The following is a 21,516-nucleotide window of genomic DNA, read 5'->3' as shown; positions in this document are numbered from 1 at the left end:
GATTTCCAATGTTTAATATGGTAAAAATAAGCGGACGTTATCTGCCGGTCCGGCACAGTCTGCCATGCTTTTGTCATATACTGTAAAGTGGTGTCGAACTGGAGCCTCACCATTTGCATATGTGAGGCTCCTGTTATACATCGATTGTCACATTAAATGACAAAAATGAAGAGAGTTAAAGCAGCTGGAGAGGTTTTCTTACAACTTTTGAGCTGACACAGTTTTGGAAAATGTTTCATTCACGCTGCACTGTACGACATAGGCAGCCAAGAGTCTCCAAAACAAAACAGAATTGACAGATAGGAGAAAATTCCCACTCGTCCTGAAGTTCCAAAAATCCAGCACTGAGCGTAAACAAAGTGTCTAAATAGTGTGGGAATGTTAAACCTAACCCTAGCTGGAGTTTGAGCAATCCAGCACTGAGAGTAAAAAGATGAGTCAAAGTAACATCTAATCAGATTAGTTTCCTTAGAGCTGGTTCAGAGTTTGCTCAAGAGTTTACCTTTCACAGATGCGCAAAGAAGAATGTTGGGGGTGCACGCTTCAAGGCGCCTTACAGCTGTAGTGAGTGATTCGAGACGATTCGTGGCGTGTGCTCGTTCCCATATACCTTACGCCCCAGGGTGCAGTGCTAGGATGACGTACAATACCGCTTGGGCACGTAACAGCGTTATATGCAAGTGCGGGACGTGAGGGTTTTCGTTTGTTCGTTTTGTTTTGCTCTGCTTTGCTTTGTTTTGCTTTCCATCGCGTTGGTAAGAGCGTAAATAAAACGGCGATTCCTGCGTCTACCACTAATGTAAGAGCTATTTCAAGTGCGGCGTGGTGCGGCTTTTCAAATGCTCAACAGGATGACTTCACATGCACGTGTGCTTTCATGCAGTCGTGTGTGCAACCATGTCTGCTTATGTGCAAACGGGCGTGGTTTCATGTATGCAAAAAACTTTCCTGGGCTCTTCTGAAGCACATAAAATTATTTGGAGATATACATTTGTCTTGTTTTCCTCTTAGGCTCTAGAATTGATAACTTTTTTTTAGGATTCTAGCTTTCTCCCCTTGCAGGCATCGGGCACAGAGGACCTCATGGTTTTCCTAAAAATCTTTTTTTTTGTGTTCCTTGTTGTTCCAAACTTAATTTTAATCACTTTTAATTAGATATTTTATTAAAAATAGTGCAAAAAATGACTAATTTCACTAAAAATAATGTAATATAAAACTGATGTTTTTAACTTTATTGTAGTGTTTTAGAAACTACTATGTCTTCAAAAATTGTTATTTTTCATTCCTAGGAATGAAAGCAGTTGTTATATGATGTTTATTTTCAAATTTTGAAAAAATCAAAGGATTCTAGCTTTCTCCCCTTGCAGGCATCGGACACAGAGAACCTCATGGTTTTCCTAAAAATCATTCGTTATGTTCCCTGGTGTTCCAAACTTAGTTTTAATCAATTTTAATTTGTTATTATGTTAAAAACAGGGTAATAAGTTTCTAATTGGACTATAAATAATGTCATATTGTCTGCTATAAAACTGATGTTTTCAACTCCATTGTAGAGATTCTATAATCAACTAATAGAGAATTTAAATAAAAAAGGGCATAAGAAGACATTACCAACAACGACCACAAGATGGAGATATTGTCCAAAGAGGCAAGAAGGGCAAAGCCGCGATAAGGTAAAATCATTTTTTGAAAGAGATTGCTGTCAGAATGCACACCGTCTTACCACTGCAACATGGGGAATAGAGGGAAATGAACACACGCTACGAATCGTCTCAATCACTCCCTAGAGTCGTAAGGCACATTGAAGGGTGCACCCCCATCATTAATCGTTGGGCCTCTGTAAAAGGAAAGCTGTTGAGCAGTCTTTGAAACAGCTCGGATGAAACACTTGATTGCTTCCATGTGCATCTGGAGCCCACTTCTTATTTTCACTTCACGCCGCCCAAAGCATTTCTAAAACAGGAGATTCGCGTTTGGGAATGCGCCCTGCCCTACAAATAAAACAGGTCTACGGGTCTGAAACCTGCTCCACGGAAAACAGTTCTGTTGCGCTTTTGATCAAATGGAGATTCGCTGTTCTTACTTTTTGATGACATAACACCCAAAGGGGCTACTTTGGAGCTGGATTCCAACCAGCATCCTAAAGTTTCTTAGCGGTATCCTTTACAGTCCTCTGTTCGGTCGACAAGGAACAGTAGGGGGCAGCTTTCCTCACACATACAGTGCAATGTACTGTAGTGTTCCCCTTCATTGAATTCGCAGTTCTGCATCAGACCTCTAACTCGTTTCCTTAGCTTGGATTTAAGCCACGAAGCAGGCTTCTACTGTATAAACGTCTAGAGGAATCACAAACTATTTGAGAGGCCACCATCCCAGGGGGAACTGACAAAGTCTATCCCTAAACACCTAGCGCAGTCTCTCGAGAGACTGTCAAAAATCGCTTTCTCTGTTTGCGTTGCAAGTAAGTGAAAACGCGGTCTCAAACCAGAGCTACTTGGCAGCAGCGGCACGTAAATACCATTACTGTTACTGCTCGATACCGACGTTAGCCTACTATACCATGTTCAGCCACCGCTAGAAAATGCACAGCTCTAGAACCGGAGCAAACGACAGGATGGCCAATGCCAAACGGGCACACGTGTCAGACATGGAGAGCGACGAGGATGGGATTTGAACCCATGTGTGCAGAGCACAATGGATTAGCAGTCCATCACCTTAACCACTCAGCCACCTCGTCGACAGAAGTGGGCTGTCCGGACATGGGTTGGCGCGCTCCAGATGATCTTTTTCTTTTTTTTCCCTCGTACTCGAGGGTCATTTTCCTGTTCCACATGCGATTTCAACATTTTCCTTGGGAGATGTCAAGCCAGCAAGCCACTGCTGTGGTTCAATGGCCAGTGTGGAGATCAGTGGCCCTGTTGTACACAGAAAGCACATCGAGCTCCTTGGACATGAAAAGTTCCAGATAAAAGCCATTTGTCACCCTTTCTCTTGGTGTTGATGTTGCTATTGTATGTAAAGGTGGCAACTTGCTCAGCGAGCAGGCGGAGCACACACCGAATGCAGATGTGTCTGAGTGGTGTGTCCAAGTGGCTGCAAAAGGACAGTGCTCCTGGGGCGCCGTGGCTTAGTTGCTTAAAGCGCCTGCCTAGTGAACAGGAGACCCTGGCTCTGAATCCCAGCGGTGCCTTTTTTGTTCTGTCTTCTCAAACAGAACTGGTCATTATGGACAACCGCCTACGGCTAGACTTAATTAAATGCAAGCATTCATTTCCTGTCTTGAACGACTTGTTTTTCTTAAAATGGATGCAACTTGCAAAACATGAAATACAAACCTTGCTAATCAGCGCTCGCGGCTGGCAAAAAAAAAAGAGGTCAGCAATGTTTTTTTCTTTAACCTTAACCCTGCTAATGGAGAAGAGTTAAACGACCGAGTCTATGCAGCTTAAACAGTCCGCACGTCGGGTTCTTAGCTGAAAGGGTGGTAAATCACACTCACCCCAATCCTTAATCTTTTAAAGAGGATACAAAATTGAACCTAGTCGCCACATCACATACATCCTGTTCAACGATAAATAGGTAACATCTGTAGTGTGCTCTCTGAAGGCACTAGTTCTGTAGGATTTGGGATTTACTGAGACAATTATTCATTATAGCAGTAAATCACAAAGTTGATTCTTTTGATGGCTTTAGAATCCAACCATGCGACATAACTCAAACAACGCACACACACAGGTACTAATACACGAGGATACATTTATTAATACATAGAATATGCATGTAAACCTAACAGATCTTATCGAGAGGGTTATCAGAATACAAAAGGTATATATTCAGTCAGTTACAAAGAGTTACATATATCAAGAGGACATACGTTCAGTATATCATTCATTTAGACCGTTTCGTAAATGAACTTGGTTATAACTTCTACACTAGATACTCAAAACAAGTACATAACTCTTAGGAATTAAATTGATATCAACTGGTTGGGATAACAATTGAATTCTCGAGCTGTCATGCAGTGAAGTTGAATACTCATCCAATCTCTGGGGATTCAGATCTCCTGCGGGCACAAAGCAGTTGCAGGCTTGTTGCTGTCTAATCCGCGCTCTCTGGCTCTATGCCAGGCTTTGCTGTTCAGCTTGCGACGGTGCTCTGGTGATGTTGACCTTGGGGTTGTAGACCACTTGGATGAGGCTCTCTCTTGGAATCTTGCAGACCTTTAGGCGCCAATGGATGACCATTGATCATGATAGCCAGGCTTAGCTAAGTGCATCCCCATTTGGGAGCTGTACCTTATCAAAAGAAAACATCTTTAAATCAGTCTGCATGAATAGCTTCTCTGTTACTGCACCACAGAGATGAAGAGGGAGATGGGGCCTCATTTGGGAAAGCACAGCAACACTTAATTCTGTCTTATTAATAAGCCTCGCCGCTACAGTACGTACAGTTATAATTCAATCTGAATTAAAAACTACATGTCCCAGTTACCATGGTGGTGCTTGTGATCATTGCGTTTAACCAACGAAACAGGGCGAAAAATCAGTCACATGACTTTGTGGCTGAGTTTAGAAAGCTTAACGTATCAGCAAGACAGCAAAGACATTTTTCCAAGAAAGTTTAGCCTTTGTCACTAATGAAACCGCTAAATAAAGACATAAATATGGAAATTGACAGTTAATTGACTTTTATATTTCTAAATATCACAACATGTTCGAATCCAAGTCATTTTTAATAACAATGGGTAAACTGGGTAAACTATCACAAAGCTTTAAAAAACTTAACATTTTTATTATCAACAAATTGTAAATACGATGTTTACATTGGCATTATTAATTTTTCACTTGAGTATATGGAGGATTGTGAGAGCAGACCCCCCCTCTTAGGCTACATTTTTAATAAGAAATGGAGGCTGTATGCGTTACAATATAAACATTTACTGTCAAACTTTAAATCAACAGTTGATTTAAAGACAATCTGTCAAAGTGCAATGAAACACAATATTGTTGTTGTTGTTGTTGTTATTGTTGTTTTTATCCTGTAAAGCGTTTTGAGAAGCCACCTTTAAAGGCGCTATATAAAGGCGCTGATTCTTATGGAATGTGTTTTCTTTCTTCTTTTTTTTCAGCATAGAATAAACCTGTTACAGTACTTGATTCTTATGGATGCCCGGTTCCGCCGGGGATTCAAAATAAAACATGGAATCACGTGTCTAAGGAAATAGCATTATAACTATATCCATGCACAAACAGTAGCATGTTACATTATTAATTTGGGTGTCTCCTCTTGCCAGAAAGCGCTAAATTGCATTTTGAGTGCGGTTTTTGACTTTTTTTAAATTACAACCCATACATAAGCTGATACTGTTTAGACTTTTAATTATTTTAAACTGTATTACAGCAGCACAATGTGCTTTTTCACGAAACCTAGAGTACTGAAATGTCTTGCGTTGTACAGCTTTTCAGCTAAATATATTTATCGCTTACACCTGACACTTGATGTGCCCGACAAAAACCAGTTGAACAGCTCTGTTGGAGGTTTGCAGATCAGATCAGATTCCCTTCCCCCCACAGAAAGACAGACTTATTAGTCGCTATTCACTGCGACAGCAGCTCCAATTTCAGGCGTAAGCGATAGATCCCAGTTTAGCCGATCTTGTTACAGCATGTTCCAGTTTACTCTTATTAACCATATTAATTTTAAGTGCTTAATGCCATTTTTTGACCACGCACGAATATTCTTATGTCCATACCTTTGCAAGGGAATCAGTGTGAATTGTAATACTAATTAAATAACCGCGGGCACTTTCCACCCCCTCTGACAGCAGGAACATAACCCATTCTCAGCTCAGCAGCTCATTACAATATAGGGTGTTCAAATCTTTTGCTGCCTCAAAAAGCTTTAGAGAACTTAACATTTCTATTATCAACAAATTGTAAATACGACGTTTACATTGGCATTACTAATTTTTCACTTGAGTGTATGGAGGATTGTCAGCTGTCACTGAGAGCAGTTAATTAAATGTATTTTTTGATTCACAATCAGACAAATGCAACATAAATTGTTATCTTTGTCTTCTAAGTATATTAATAAACTTTCAGCATAGCTTTCTCCTAGTTTAGATTAATTTTTCTTGGGATTTTGGGATCAAACGTGGAAAGATTAGATTAGTAATCGTTTTTATTTTTTAAATACATTTTAGAAAAGTGTAATCTATACTTAAAAGCTGTATAAAAGCTGTATAAAAGACACTCGATATTAATGGAGTTTAGTTGATACTTTTTAAACTTTTAATTATTTTAAATTGTATTACAGCATTGTACACATGCTTAAAAGAGAAGAAAACGCAAGCCTTCTTCAGGTGTGAGGGCATTCTGCTCAGAATGAAACACTAAAATGTAATGTAGGCTCTGAATGGGTTCAATTATGATTTGGGCTTGATTAAGGTCGCTGCCTTTCATCCAAAATCTTGCTTGAATCCTTCTAAACTAAAAATTAGACATGAGCAGGGGCTCTGGTGAAATTTCTCTTTTTTTAATTTCTCTTTTTTTCTTGGAAAAATATCTTACCCGCTGCAATCCGGGCACAGAAGGATTAAAAGAAGCCAGACAGGCAGGGGGAAGAGTGAGTTCTAGATAAAGAGGTATCCAGGTAACAGTGAAGGTAACAGCCGCAGACGTGGCCTACTTAGCCCGCCAGGGTTACCCTACTCTCCCGGAGGAGGCCCACCGGGAAATAGCGCTCCAGGCGTTCCTGGCCCCGGCGCCGACTGAGGTGCAGTGCCACGTGATGCTGGCCGCACTGGTCCCCTCGGAGCAGGCCCTGGCTCTGGCTGAGCAGACTGATGGCGTATTCGAGGAAACCGGTGGGCGCCAACGGAGGGGCGCACGGGGAATCAGATGGGGAGGAGGAGACGCCCAGCGCGACGATGCTGGGGGAGCGATGACGGCTGGTCATCTGCCACTGCTGTGGGGAGAGGGGACACATCGCAGGCAACATGAAATTGTCAGGGACATTCAGCTATATACAAAGAAGAGACAGACAAAGTAATAATTCTATATTAACGTGGCCTACATATTGACGCAATGATCAAACTAACTGACATGTTCTGATTCAGATCCCCTGCAGTTCATAATAATTAGAACAATAGCAATGCTGAGTCCTCCCCACCCTACTGAGCACAAATTCAGCTGCTCTCCAGTTCTGTTCTGCATGTTTTTTCATTGCAATTGAGCTCGGAGCTGGAGATGATCTCCATACAGTTCTGTGTTACCTAGCCCGCACTTGCGTGCTAATTTACGGGTTGTGGCAAATGCTTTTTTATAGTTCATATACATGACGGCAACCTGTTACCGAGGAACCTGAGAGGTTTAAAAGCCTCACGAGCCAGGCAGGACTCCAACCTACAATCTTCTGATTCGAAGTCAAACGCGTTATCCATTACGACACTGGCCCATGGAACATGCGCTTGCACTCTACCACAGAGAACAGAAATAGTGTTGATGTGTCGTGCTGAAATTCCGATTGATTTTGAATTCAAAGAAAAAAGGTTTTCTTCCAAAACACCATGAAATTGTCACATCTTGCAGACAATAGGTGTATTCCATGTTGAAAAGAGAAGAAAGAAAACCATGGAGCCTTTTACAGGTGTGAGGCTTCTTCAGGTGTGAGAAGACCTCACAGTCGAAATGCTGTGTTTCCGTTCTTCTCTTTTCAGCATGCAATAAACCTATTACTTGATCCTTTGCAGCCGAGGCATGCTGAAGTAGCTACCCAGCTGAACATCTAGCAGACTCTACAGTACTTCTCTCCTGTAGAAGTAAAGCAGGGCTTGCTGGGTGAGCTTTTGCTCCGGTAAATTAGGTCACGTGTCATGTTAAATCACTTCTTCTAAACACAACATTTGCTGGTGCTAGCTTTCCCCATGAAAACAGACATTTCCCTTACAGTACATGACATATCGTTTTTATTCTATCAATAAGTATAGAAATTAAACAAAAGAAAAAATGGTGTCGCCAAAGAATGCACAGCTCTGTCGCCTTGGGGAGGTGTCAAGGGCATTGAGCTCCTTGGACATGAAAAGTGCCCGATAAATGCCATTTCTCATCATTTCTCTTGGCGTCAGTTCTGCTATTAAATGGGACGGAGGCAACGGGCTCAGAGAGCAGGTTAAGTGCACACCGAATGCAGATGTGTCTAAGTGTCTGTAAAAGCGCGGTGCTCCGCTGGTGCTGTTCCCTAGTGGCTTAAAGTGCCCGCCTAGTAAGCAGGCGATCCTGGGTCTGAATACCAGCGGTGCCTCTCTCCGTGTCTTGTTGTGCCGAATGTCTCATTTCAGACAAACATGTACAGCTTGGTTCAGTTTAATGCAAGAATTCATTTCCTTTCTGGAATAACTTGTTTTTGAAGAAATCCATACAGCTTGTGAAAGATGAAATCCATTTCTTGGTTGTCAGTGGAAAAAGATTGCCGGCTGCAAGAAGCGCAAGTGATTGTTTTCTTTGACCATAAACCTGCAAATGTAGAGAGCACAAGCGGCCGTCAGTCTCTGTGGCGCAATCGGTTAGCGCATTCGGCTGTTAACCGAAAGGTTGGTGGTTCAAGGCCACCCAGGGACGCATGTCTCATTTTTTCCAATGTAAACATCATCACCGCTAAAGAAGATGGTGCAGAAAGCTCCACAGTCGAAACATTGTGCTTCTTTTCTTCTCTTTTCAGCATGGAGTAAACCTTTGCTTGATCCTTTGCAGCCTACGCATGCTGACACAGCTACCTTTCTCTTAACGCGCCTCAATCATTATTCACCAAAACCATCAGCAGAATGTGTCGCCTTTGTGGTGATGTCACTCCTCTGCTTCACAAATGTCCTTAGTGACGGACCATTCCTTTCTGCCATTTTTCCGGAGCGGTTATTGATTGCTCCATCATTTCCCTCATACTTTCCATCCCTAGATTGAAAAAAAAAACAGAAACAGGCTGACAGGACGACAATCAAATTGCAAAAACTCATCAAAGCACTCGATAGAGTATTTGAATCCACAAGTAGCTACGAGCAACTTTGTCCTGGCTTGCATGAAAGTCGGAAAATGTCAAAAAGAAAAAGATGGTGGCTTTTTCATATTCGTTCTTTTATTTTTAGTTCGTTGGCTCTTCTGTCCATTGTCCTCCTGCCTGGCTCTTGACCTGTGACTGTCTGAACGCACACAGTAAAATTTCATGTGGGGGATTTGTCCTGAGCCTCTGTGAAAGACCCACCCACCCCCATAAATAACTGCTCTAGAAATACGATTGCAAAACTAAACCACAGCTTAAAGAGGAGCTTGTCATGACCGCCAGGCAGTTAAGACCAACTCTTAAGCGATCTAATCAGCACCAGCAGTGGGTGATTATTAACAAACGCTGCCGCACGAGTTAACCCACCTGCACACACTCCACCGTGCGGTACACAGTGCTATTTTTACCATCTTTACCTGCTTCCCGCTGCTCAGTATTGAGTCTATTCCTTGAGAGCTCTACCTGGCATTTTTTCCATTACCTCGTTTATTCTGGATATTGGACTCCCCTTCTGCCTTTTTGACTTTGGACCTCGCCTCTCACCTCGGACTGTTTGCCACCAGTGTTCTCCCTGGATTACGACTTACCTTACGCCTCTTGACCACGAAACAAAGCAAAGCAGAGCAAAACAAAACGAACAAACGAAAACCCTCACGTCCCGCACTTGCATATAACGCCGTTACGTGCCCAAGCGGTATTGTACGTCATCCTAGCACTGCACCCCGGGGCGTACGGTATATGGGAACGAGCACACGCCACGAATCGTCTTGAATCACTCCCTACAGCTGTAAGGTGCCTTGAAGCGTGCACCCCCAACTTTCTTCTTTGCCCATCTGTGAAAGGTAAACTGTTGAACAAACTCTGAACCAGCTCTAAGGAAACTAATCCGATTAGACGTTACTTTGACTCATCTTTTTACGCTCAGTGCTGGATTGCTCAAACTCCAGCTAGGGTTAGGGTTAGCATTCCCACGCTACTTAGACACGTTGTTTACGCTCAGTGCTGGATTTTGGGAACTTCAGGATGAGTGGGAATTTTCTCCTATCTGTCAATTCTGTTTTGTTTTGGAGACTCTTGGCTGCCTATGTTGTACAGTGCAGCGTGAAGGAAACATTTTCCAAAACTGTGTCAGCTCAAAAGTTGTAAGAAAACCTCTCCAGCTGCTTTAACTCTCTTCATTTTTGTCATTTAATGTGACACTCGATGTATAACTGGAGCCTCACATATGCAAATGGTGAGGCTCCAGTTCGACACCCAGTTCGACACCACTTTACAGTATATGACAAAAGCATGGCAGACTGTGCCGGACCGGCAGATAACTTCCGCTTATTTTTACCATATTAAACATTGGAAATCCTCCCACTTGTATTTGTGACACTTGATTTTGGCTCCACCTAAGACACTCTTAAATCTTCAAACACTTTTCTCTTCTCCCGCAACACTCTTGTCTGTCGGCACTATGTGGCAGCGTTGCATGACAACCCCTCTCACCACGGAAAGGAACCTAACAGCTTTGGTAAGAGAGGAGAAAAGGACCTGGCCAGTACGGGGCTCGAACCCGTGACCTTGGCGTCATTAGCACCACGCTCGAACCAACTGAGCTAACCAGCCTCACAACAGTGCTCCTCTCTGTGCTGCAAAAAATCGAACTCAGGGAATTTCTTTTGTCCTCCTTTGAATAGAAAGCCTTGTAATTCAGTGTAAGGGCTTTCTCGTGCAGTTTCATGGTTCTTGTAACCCAAATCCTACACTGGCCTGAAGTGCCCCCCCATTTCACAGCATTTTTCAGCTGATTTAAAATGTACCTAAAGGAGAAGCATTATTGAAGACCATCAATTACCAAGAGCTTTTGTCAAAGGTTTTGGTGGTCATTTTGAATGACCACAGAGCGCTGTGACCTCGGTTTTACATCTCATCCAAAAGACAGCGCCCTCTTACAACACAGCATCTCCGTCACTATACTGGGGCATTGGGACCCGCACAGACCTCAGGGCGAGCGCCCCACCGCCGGCACCATTAACACCGCTTCCAGCTGGAAGCTTTGTTTTTCCCTGTAGCTCACCCTCATCCGGGTACTGACCTGGCTCACACCTGCTTAGCTTCAGTGGGTTTTTTGAGTTGCGAGTTGCAAGGGGATGCAAGTGATGGAGCCGCTCGCTGCAAAAGCCACTGCATTGGCCGGGAATCGAACCCGAGCCTCCCGCGTGGCAGGCGAGAATTCTACCACTGAACCACCAATGCTCAGTGCCTGGACCTTCAAAAAAGACGCTTTTTTGGTGCTCTGTGCAAAACGCGTCGACATCTGCTTCCAGCTGCAAAATGCCATTCGCGGACGCTGAAGAACTTATTTCCAAGGCAGCGGGTACAAGCGATTGGGCGTTTTAAAACCACCAGGAACAGCAAAGAGGCGTGCTTCTTTGCTTGCGCCGAAACACACCGACTGGAGGCGGATAACGTAGTCGGCAGGATTCGAACCTGCGCGGGGAGACCCCAATGGCTTTCTAGTCCATCGCCTTAACCACTCTGCCACGACTACAGCAAGCCCCACCACCGCTGCGTTCTTGCTACAATCTTACCTGGATCGCGAGGCGCCGGCGGAAGCCTATTTCAAAGTCGTTCTCCGTTTCAAAAAAACATTTCCAAAATACAAGCCTTGCAGACAGACACGCCTCAGAGGACTTAAGGGTGGCTTCATGTCGGAATGATAAAGTCTCCCCGTCCGGACATGAAAATGCCACTTTGTTACACACAAAAAAAGAATCAACAACAGAGAAATGCCCACAAGCATTTGAAAAGCCGCACCACGTCGCACTTGAAATAGCTCTTACATTAGTGGTAGACGCAGGAATCGCCTTTTTATTTACGCTCTTACCCACGCGATGGAAAGCAAAACAAAGCAAAGCAGAGCAAAACAAAACGAACAAACGAAAACCCTCACGTCCCGCACTTGCATATAACACCGTTACGTGCCCAAGCGGTATTGTACGTCATCCTAGCACTGCACGCCGGGGCGTATGGTATATGGGAACGAGCACACGCCACGAATCGTCTCGAATCACTCCCTACAGCTGTAAGGCGCCTTGAAGCGTGCACCCCCAACATTCTTCTTTGCGCATCTGTGATAGGTAAACTCTTGAGCAAACTCTGAACCAGCTCTAAGGAAACTAATCCGATTAGATGTTACTTTGACTCATCATTTAAGGGACCCTTGTTAATTGGAGAAATCAATGATTTCGAATGAATTCTGTATGCGTTAAAAGACAGCTATACACAGAAAACATGCAGGACACTGCTCATGATGTTTCCCGAGCCGAAACACAGTGCGTTTTTCCAAGCCATCTGACAAAGCCCGCCCACTGAAAACTGCAGGAGATCGTGTAAAGACGTTCAAGTTTGTAACTACTGCACGCACAGGAAGCAGAATAAATTCCTCTATTCAAACTGTCAAAGGTTTGCTTTGCGAACGCTGCAGGACATCGCACAATCTCTTTTGAACAGGGACAAACGATTTCTTATGGGGCGCAGTAAGTACAGACGTTTAAAAAGCTCCACTCATGCCAATGATGCAGCATGAAGAAGCGCAACCTAAAGTTTGCATTCCTAGCACTGTTGCATTCCCCGCATCAGTAGCTAAGAGAATATAATTTACGACTCTTGTTAATGCAGTTTCAGAAACCAGACTGAAATTTCTCAAGTATATTATTTGAATCCAGATACGATTGACGTTGGGCAACAACTATTCTCTCAAAACTTTTAGATTGAAATGGGACCTTTGAGACAGGCCTGTAGTTGTTAAGAACTTGTGGATCCAAATTTGACTTCTTAAGGAGCGGTCTAAGAACCACTACCTTAAATTGATCATGTACGTTGCCTGACGCAAGCGATGCATTCATCATACTAATTATAGGTCCTGCCAGTCCTTCGAGGGAATCTTTGACTTGCTGAGTGGGGATGGGATCTAGCAAACAGGTGGTTTACTTTGTCTTACGTCTGTGTCCATGAGTCCACCATAAGAAGAAATCTGAACAGGAGTGGTGATCATGCGAGGTCACCACGGAGGAAACCACTGCTCTCCCCCCCAAAAAAACCACCACTGCCCCTCTCAAGTTTGCTAAAGACCACATGGATGTTCCACAACTCCTGGAACAATGTTCTGTGGACAGACGTGACAAAAGTTGAACTTGTTGGTAAATGTGCACAGCGTTATGTTTGGAGATAACAAAACACCGCATACCAACTCCAAAACCTCATCCCACCTGGGAAGCATGGCGGAGGCTGTACGGCTTGCAATCATCGAGGGACCGATGAATTCCGAGATGTATCAGGAAATTCTACAGCAGAATGTCAGGGTGTCTGCCTGTGATCTAAAACTCAAAAGACGCTGGGTCTTGCAACATGACAAAAACAAAGGAGTACATCAACAACAGAGTGGCTGAAACAGAAGAAATTCTGTATGTTGGGATGGCCAAGTAAGAGTCCTGACCCCAATCCCATTGAAGTGCTGTGGCGTGATCTGAAGCAGGCCATTCAGCGCAAGACATCCCAAAAATATACATGAACTGAAACAGTTTTGCATAGAGGAATAGGCCAAAATACCTCCTAACCGCTGCTCAGGTCTGACAAGCCGCTACAGAAAGTGGGGGTTGAGGTTTTTGTCATAAAGGAGGTTCCACTAGCTCCTTAATATAAGGGTTCACGTACTTTTTCCATCAATGACCTTGATTGTTTAAACCATTTGGTCAATAAAGAAACAGCAATGTCAAATGTTGGGTGTGTGTTCTTTGTTAAATCAGAATCTCTTTATTAATTATTATGACTTAGATAAAGATAAGATCACATGTTAGGAGCCATTCATGCAGAAATCCACATCATTCCGAAGGGCTGTTTACAAAAGTTTTTCTCCCAACTGTATGTGAGAGAAAAGCAGAGACGCTCACTGAGTAAGGTGGAGTTGTAGCTTTGCAAACCACAAAGACATTTGTATGCTCAAAATGGGACAGGAGCACCCCAGATGGGACTCGAACCCACAATCCCTGGCTTAGGAGGCCAGTGCCTTATCCATTAGGCCACTGGGGCACACTGGGTTGGGTCGATCACGCTGATGAAGAGCCAGTTTTTTTTTCCTTTGCTTTTTCAAAGGGATCCCCAAAATTAGGAAAGTTAGGCAGCAGAAGGTTTACTGTGACCTGAGAAGGACCGGCATCCAATCACGGTGGTACACACACACGCTCTCACTCATCTGAGCTACACGGCTACCAAGATGATCTCAGGTGCGCCGAGCTGGTACGGAACATATTGAACTGATCGACGGCGAATTGTCTCTCAGACAGGCTTTTCACCTCTGAGCTCCCTGACTGACAGTGATCAGTTAGGCAGTAAAACAGTCAGCTGCTTCTAAGCCTTAAACAGCTGCATCTCGGCGCTTCCACGGAGAGATGATTTGAAAGCCGAACATCGCCCATTGGGAACACCTTACTATCACTAGTTTAAGAGACTTTTAAGGTCTTGCAGAGGTGCCTGTCTAATAGCATGCGCTTTGCAAGCTATAGGTGTTTAGGCTGAGGCAGAATGCCTGTTAACAAAATGTTTTTCTAAAGGGGCCTCGCACTCTTTTCCAAGCAATGGTCACCATCCCCACAATGTAGTCATGTCCTAGGACGTCACCTGTTAGTCTCCATTTGTCTGCCACCAACATTTTAGGTTACGGGGTCACAACCGCACCCCGGAGAGCATAGGAGCCGTTGGCGTTCTGGCTGTGCAGATTGGGCTGAAGGTGGGGCGCTTGAATCTCGCTGTTGGAGGCCGTCTGAAACTGACCCAAGCCTTTCCCTTGAATTAAATGTAAATAAGAAATGAACCCCAGATGCACATGGAATCAATCACGTGTTTCCTTTGAGCCGTTTCAAAGACTGCTCCAGAGTTTACCTTGCACAGATGCGCAAAGATTAATGATGGGGGTGCACGCTTCCAGGCGCCTTACAACTGTAGGGACTGATTAGAGACAATTCGTAGCGTGTACTCATTTCTCTCTATTCCCCGTGTTGCAGTGGTAGGATGACATAAATTCCTGCTTCGACACGTAACGGCATTATAATCAAGTGCAGGAGCTGAGGGCTTTAGTTTTGTTTCGTTTTCCATGGCGTTCGTAAGCGCGCAAATCAAAGGCAATTCCTGCGTCTAACACGAATGTAAATGCTTTTGAAAGTGCAGTGTGGTGCAGCTTGTAAAAACCATTTGTGGTTTGTTGATGTTTTTTCTGTCTGCCAAAGTTGCATTTTGACATCCGGACTGGGGGACTTTATCATTTGAACGTGAAGCCAGCCTTAAACCCTCTGAGGCGTGTCTGTCTGCCGGCACGAATCTTGTGAAAGGTATTTTTTTTTAACGGAGAGCGACTTTAAAAAGGTTTCCGCAGCCACCTCGCACTCCGTGTTAGATTATAGGAGGAATGCGGCGACAGCGAGCTCGCTTTTGTCGTGGCCGAGTGGTTAAGTGCGTTGGGGATTCCCCGCGCAGGTTCGGAACTTGCCGACTCCGGCGTCTGCCGCACGTCGCCTTGTGCCTGCGCGGCAAAGGCGAAGTGCCGTTTCTCCTTTCCTGGTACTATAAAAACGCTAAATCGCTTGGACCCGCTGCCATTGAAAGCAATTCTTCAGATAACCACACATTTTGCGTTCGCACCTCTGGTGCTCTACTTATGCCTTTGCAAACCTAATGAATAAAGCTGAAAGAACCGACACGATATGTAGGTGCTCGTAAACCACGCAGTAAAGAACTGTTAACAGCAAGGGTTTCAGTGGGTTAACTGAGGAGAAGGCGTGATCGCTAATTGTTGACTTTTTATTTGGTGTTAGAAACACTCTTACTGTGCATGACGTGCAACAAATGTAGCCACAGAAATTGCATCACGCTTTCATGTATGCTATTGCAGACACCAACGTTGCCTAGATAGAAAACCGAAATAGCCGTGGGTTTGCTTGCTGGTCTGAAGGATCTCTCTTCGAATCTCTATCATTTGTCAATGAAAGTAAAAGGCGCTGCAATCTCATACGTTCAGAATCAAACCCGCAGCTGTTGTTCGACTTTATTTCTTGACTAATTACAACTGAGTGTCGCATGAGCAGTTACGTAAACTTGTCTGGTATATTTGAACACAAATGCCGTTCTTCAATTAAAACTAACAGTACATTGTCAGGGACATTCAGTTCTATACAAACAAGAGACAGACAAGAGAATATTTCTACCGTTCATGTGGACTACGTGTTGACTTACTGATCGGAATAATTGAAAGGTTCGGGCTCATAGCCGATGCAGTGCGTGCTAATTAGAACAGCAACGCTGAGCTCTCAGCACCGTACTGAGCCCAGGTGTTTTTCTAAAGCTGTCAGGTGCAGTTCATTTACATGAAGGAAATCTCTTACTGGGTACGATTACAATGCAGTAAGTAGCACAGACTGCTTAGGGAGTAGCCCGATGCGTTTAAAAACAACCCGAGCCAGATAGGAGTCGAACCTGCAATCTCCTGATCCGTAGTCAGACGCGTTATCCATTGCGCCACTGGCCCTGGTGTGACACTGCAGGACTGTAACCCAGTGAGATCAGCACTGCAACTAGTAAAATATTACCCCCGGTCCATTCTTTTCCAAAAGTGAGAAACACCTGTTTTCTACATTTTGTCTGTTTTAAAACCATATCTCTTTAAACCAAACCAAGAGTTTGTCTTTTGCACTGATATTCTGATTCATTTCGATTTCAAAGAAAAAAAAAAACATTATCTTCCAAAGCATCATAAAATTGTCCCTTCTTCCAGACTCTACTTCTCTCTTGTAGTAGTACAGCAGACCTTTCCAAGTGAGCAGATCACAGAGTCCGAAATGAGCTTCCTCCATCAAGCAAAGTACCTGAACATGACTCTGTCTTCATAAAAGCGCCCCTGTAATAAAGAAATTAAATCCGAAATCAAGAGGGCAGTTTCCTACTGAAGTTCAAGAAATCATCAATTTTAACCTAGCAACACATTAAAGGCTGCATCTATACAAGTACGATTCTAGAAATGCTCACCAGATTACGTTTTAAGAAAGAACTGCGCCTCAGGTTCCGCCGAGATCTTAACTCGGATGGCAGGATTCAGAGTCCGGAGTGTGGACTGATGGCGCACGGAGGGTCCATATACTGTGGATCCCTCAGTGATCTTCCGCGTATTCAAACCGCCAGCGTGTGACTCCCCTGTCACCGTCCTCTCTCCTCTGTGCAGCCGGGCCCGATTCACGGTAAAGTGAAAAAAAATATGCCCTCAACGTGAGATTTACTCTGGAGTGAGGATAGATGTTACCTTTTTATCATTGAACAGGATGTATGTGATGTGGCGACTAGGTTCAATTTTGTATCCTGTTTAAAAGATTAAGGACTGGGGTGAGCGTGATTTACCACCCTTTCAGCTAAGAACCCGACGTGCGCACCGTTTAAGCTGCATAGACTCGGTCGTTTAACTCTTCTCCATTAGCAGGGTTAAGGTTAAAGAAAAAAAACATTGCTGACTTCTTTTTTTTTTGCCAGCTGCTAGCGCTGATTAGCAAGGTTTGTATTTCATGTTTTGCAAGTTGCATCCATTTTAAGAAAAACAAGTCATGTTAAAGACAGGAAATGAATACTTGTGTTTAATTAAGTCTAGCGGTTGTCCGCTGGGATTCAGACCCAGGGTCTCCTGTTCACTAGACAGGCGCTTTAACCAACTAAGCCACGGCGCCCCGGGAGTGCTGTCCTTTTGCAGCCACTTGGACACACCACTCAGACACATCTGCATTCGGTGTGTGCTCCGCCTGCTCGCTGAGCAAGTTGCCACCTTTACATACAATAGCAACATCGACACCAAGAGAAAGGATGACAAATGGCTTTTATCTGGAACTTTTCATGTCCAAGGAGCTCAATGTGCTTTCTGTGTACAACAGGGCCACTGAACTCCACACTGGCCACTGAACCACAGCAGTGGCTTGCTGGCTTGACATCTCCCAAGGAAAATGTTGAAATCGCATGTGGAACAGGAAAATGACCCTCGAGTACGAGGGAAAAAAAAGAAAAAGATCATCTGGAGCGCGCCAACTCAGTTGGGACAGTCCAGTTCTGTTGACGAGGTGGCTGAGTGGTTAAGGCGATGGCTTGTTAATCCATTGTGCTCTGCATGTATGGGTTCGAATCCCACTCTCGTCGGTTTCCATGTCTGACATGTGTGCCCGTTCGACGTTGGCCCTCCTGTCGTTTGCTCCAGAACTAGAGCCATGCAGTTTCTAGCGGTGGCTGAACATGGTATAGTAGGCTAACATCGGTATCGAGCAGTGACAGTAACAGTATTTACGTGCCGCTGCTGCCAAGTGGCTCTGGGTTGAGACCGCGTTTTCACTTACTTGCAATGCAAACGGAGAAAGCGATTTTTGACAGTCTCTTGAGAGACTGCGCTAGGTGTTTAGGGATAGACTTTGTCAGTTCCCCCTGGGATGATGGCCTCTCAAATAGTTTGTGATTCCTCTAGACGTTTATACAGTAGAAGCCTGCTTCGTGGCTTAAATCCAAGCTAAGGAAACGAGTTAGAGGTCTGATGCAGAACTGCGAATTCAATGAACGGGAACACTACAGTACATTGCACTGTATGTGTGAGGAAAACTGCCCCCTTCTGTCCCTTGTCGACCGAACAGAGGACTGTAAAGGATACCGCCAAGAAACTTTAGGATGCTGGTTGGAATACAGCTCCAAAGAAGCCCCTTTGGGTGTTATGTCATCAAAAAGTAAGAACAGCGAATCTCCCTTTGATCAAAAGCGCAACAGAACTGTTTTCCGTGGAGCAGCTTTCAGACCCGTAGACCTGTTTTATTTGTAGGGCAGGGCGCATTCCCAAACGCGAATCTCCTGTTTTAGAAATGCTTTGGGCGGCGTGAAGTGAAAATAAGAAATGGGCTCCAGATGCACATGGAAGCAATCAAGTGTTTCATCCGAGCTGTTTCAACGACTGCTCAAGAGCTTTCCTTTCACAGAGGCGCAACGATTAATGATGGGGGTGCACCCTTCAATGCGCCTTCCCAGTGGGCATTGATTCGTCGAATATACGTATATTTATGGCGAAAATACGGCTATACGTATATATACGTCGCCTCAACGTATAATCAACGTCGAATTGCAACCGTAAAATCGACGACATGAATAAACGCATATATAACATCGAAAACACATCTAACACAGTGCCTGAGGCTTTTTACTGTATGTATCGTGTGTGCCGCAACTAGGAGTATACGGCACTCTGCACAGTGTACGAAGTAAATTATTTTCGCAGTAATTAATTTATTATATTTACTATATTTATTATACACGTGTAAATTAATTACTGCGAAAATAATTTACTTCGTACACTGTGCAGAGATTCTAGACGAATTGCAGACCACATTTAGACGTCTAAGGTATGCGTTTAATAGATGCAGCCATTCAAAATGCGCGGTAAAAACCCGCGGTACAGTAACCTACCCACAAGCCACCGCGGGGCACCGGAGGGTACCGCAGGACAAGTGATTGGCTGGCCAAAATGACCGACAGGGGCACTCGTGGTGCATTGGTTGGTAGTGCAAAGATTTAATCATTTAATGTCTTTGCTGTCCACATTTTAATCCGCTTAGTTTTGAATATTTATATGGATTTTACCACTAAAGGGAAATTTTAGTAGCTGAGCATAAAAAGAAGAGGAGCATAACGCATCTGAAGGTCATAAACGATATTAATTTAGGAACATAAACATTACTGTATGTATGTAAACTGTACTGTGTATGGCTGGTCTTGGTAGTTTAAAGAAAAAATACACACCAGTCTTCCATTTCTCCCTAAACATTTTAAGCATGAAAGTTTTATGAAACGGTACCCAAATATGCGATTGCTGTATAGAATGAATTTTAATTAAAAAAAAATATTTAACACGAACATTAAGCTGTTTACATCTTCCGCCTGAGAACAGTCACCCGTTGCTACCCAACGCAGAATGGTGATTGGCTGACACCATCTGACACCCCTCTGATTGGAGAAAAAAGACGTGCTGGTGTGCTATACCAGGAAGAGGATTTCTTTCAATTCTAAACGTGTATTTTAAAAGTTTAAGAAGTAAAAACCTTACAGCGTACACAGATTTCTAAACTGATCAGGATCGTTATCTTTGTCTCATGCATAATAATGTTCACCGCTCTGTCCAGCAAATTAATAATAAACTTTATTTTATATAGCTTTTTAAACGAATAAGTAATTAGATTGCTCATAAACCTAATCACTTGCTTTTTCTTTTTATTTAGGCGCAGATTTCAACTATAGATCGTATTATTAATAACCATAATAACAACCAACCAACAAAAACAACCATATAAACATAATACCAACCAAAAACATAGATAACAACCACAATACAAAATCAAATAATCAAACCATTTTACTCTCGCAAAGTCCTCCAATTATCATAATCCCGCCCCTTATGCAAAACCAAACCTTCCTCCCATCCCAGTTTATCCTGTTTATCATAAACAAAATCAACCTCAATTTTCAACATAAAGCATTACACAAAATCAATACCTCAACACTCCATACTCAACAACGATAATTCACAAACAGCCAGAAAATGTAACTACACATTCCCAAACAGACCTAATTTCCATAGCCCCGCCCCTTATGCAAAACCAACATCCCTCCCCTGTTCTCTCTCTCCCCTGGCGGTTGTAATTGTTTTTATTTTCAAATAAATTTTAGCAAAGTCATGTATTTTAAAAATCTTAAGATTTTTATATTTATGTCTTTATTTAGTGGTTTCATTAGTGACAAAGGCTAAACTTTCTTGGAAAAATGTCTTTTATGTAAACCATGTTTGCTATTAATTCATTCAGGGCTAAAATATGTTCATTGTCTTCTAATGAAAGAAGGGTTCCTTTCGCCGTAGTCGGGAGCCTAGCCTTTAACTAGTAAGTACTGTATTTACTGGGTTTTTGAGGGGGGGTGTCTTTCGCTGGAAATCTCGCCTCCTACTTTGAAAATACCCGTGAAACCGTTTCAATTCGTCACAGCCAGCACTCCTGCAGAGAGGGGGGTTGTACTTGCAGTGTATACAGTACACGCGTTATGCTCTTCGTTAATGTAAATAATTACTGCGAAAATAATTTACTTCGTACACAGTGCAGAGATTCTAGACGAATTGCAGACCACATTTAGACGTCTAAGGTATGCGTTTAATAGACGAATATTATACGTCTTTTGCCCACTGTGCTGCCCTCTTGATTTCGGATTTAATTTCTTTATTACAGGGGCGCTTTTATGAAGACAGCGTCATGTTCAGGTACTTTGCTTGATGGAGGAAGCTCATTTCGGACTCTGTGATCTGCTCACCTGGAAAGGTCTGCTGTACTACTACAAGAGAGAAGTAGAGTCTGGAAGAAGGGACAATTTTATGAT

The 21,516-nt window shown here is 43.5% G+C and overlaps 5 non-coding genes across 5 annotated transcripts; 1 reads left to right on the top strand and 4 right to left on the bottom strand.

Moving 5' to 3' along the window:
* Positions 1-2,655: 2,655 nt before the first annotated feature.
* On the bottom strand, positions 2,656-2,737 carry trnas-gcu (transfer RNA serine (anticodon GCU)). Its single transcript has one exon. It is a non-coding gene; the product is annotated as a tRNA-Ser (tRNA).
* A 5,807-nt stretch (positions 2,738-8,544) lies between these two features.
* trnan-guu (transfer RNA asparagine (anticodon GUU)) lies at positions 8,545-8,618 on the top strand. The gene has a single exon. It is a non-coding gene; the product is annotated as a tRNA-Asn (tRNA).
* A 1,973-nt stretch (positions 8,619-10,591) lies between these two features.
* Positions 10,592-10,665, bottom strand: trnai-aau (transfer RNA isoleucine (anticodon AAU)). Its single transcript has one exon. It is a non-coding gene; the product is annotated as a tRNA-Ile (tRNA).
* A 559-nt stretch (positions 10,666-11,224) lies between these two features.
* On the bottom strand, positions 11,225-11,295 carry trnag-gcc (transfer RNA glycine (anticodon GCC)). Its single transcript has one exon. It is a non-coding gene; the product is annotated as a tRNA-Gly (tRNA).
* Positions 11,296-14,057: 2,762 nt separating this feature from the next.
* On the bottom strand, positions 14,058-14,130 carry trnar-ccu (transfer RNA arginine (anticodon CCU)). Its single transcript has one exon. It is a non-coding gene; the product is annotated as a tRNA-Arg (tRNA).
* Positions 14,131-21,516: the final 7,386 nt, after the last annotated feature.

The sequence above is a fragment of the Lepisosteus oculatus genome, unplaced genomic scaffold (assembly GCF_040954835.1).
Source record: "Lepisosteus oculatus isolate fLepOcu1 unplaced genomic scaffold, fLepOcu1.hap2 HAP2_SCAFFOLD_67, whole genome shotgun sequence".
Taxonomy (NCBI): domain Eukaryota; kingdom Metazoa; phylum Chordata; class Actinopteri; order Semionotiformes; family Lepisosteidae; genus Lepisosteus; species Lepisosteus oculatus.
The sequence above is the reverse complement of the archived record's forward strand: the minus strand, read 5'-3'. Positions and strand labels throughout refer to the sequence as shown.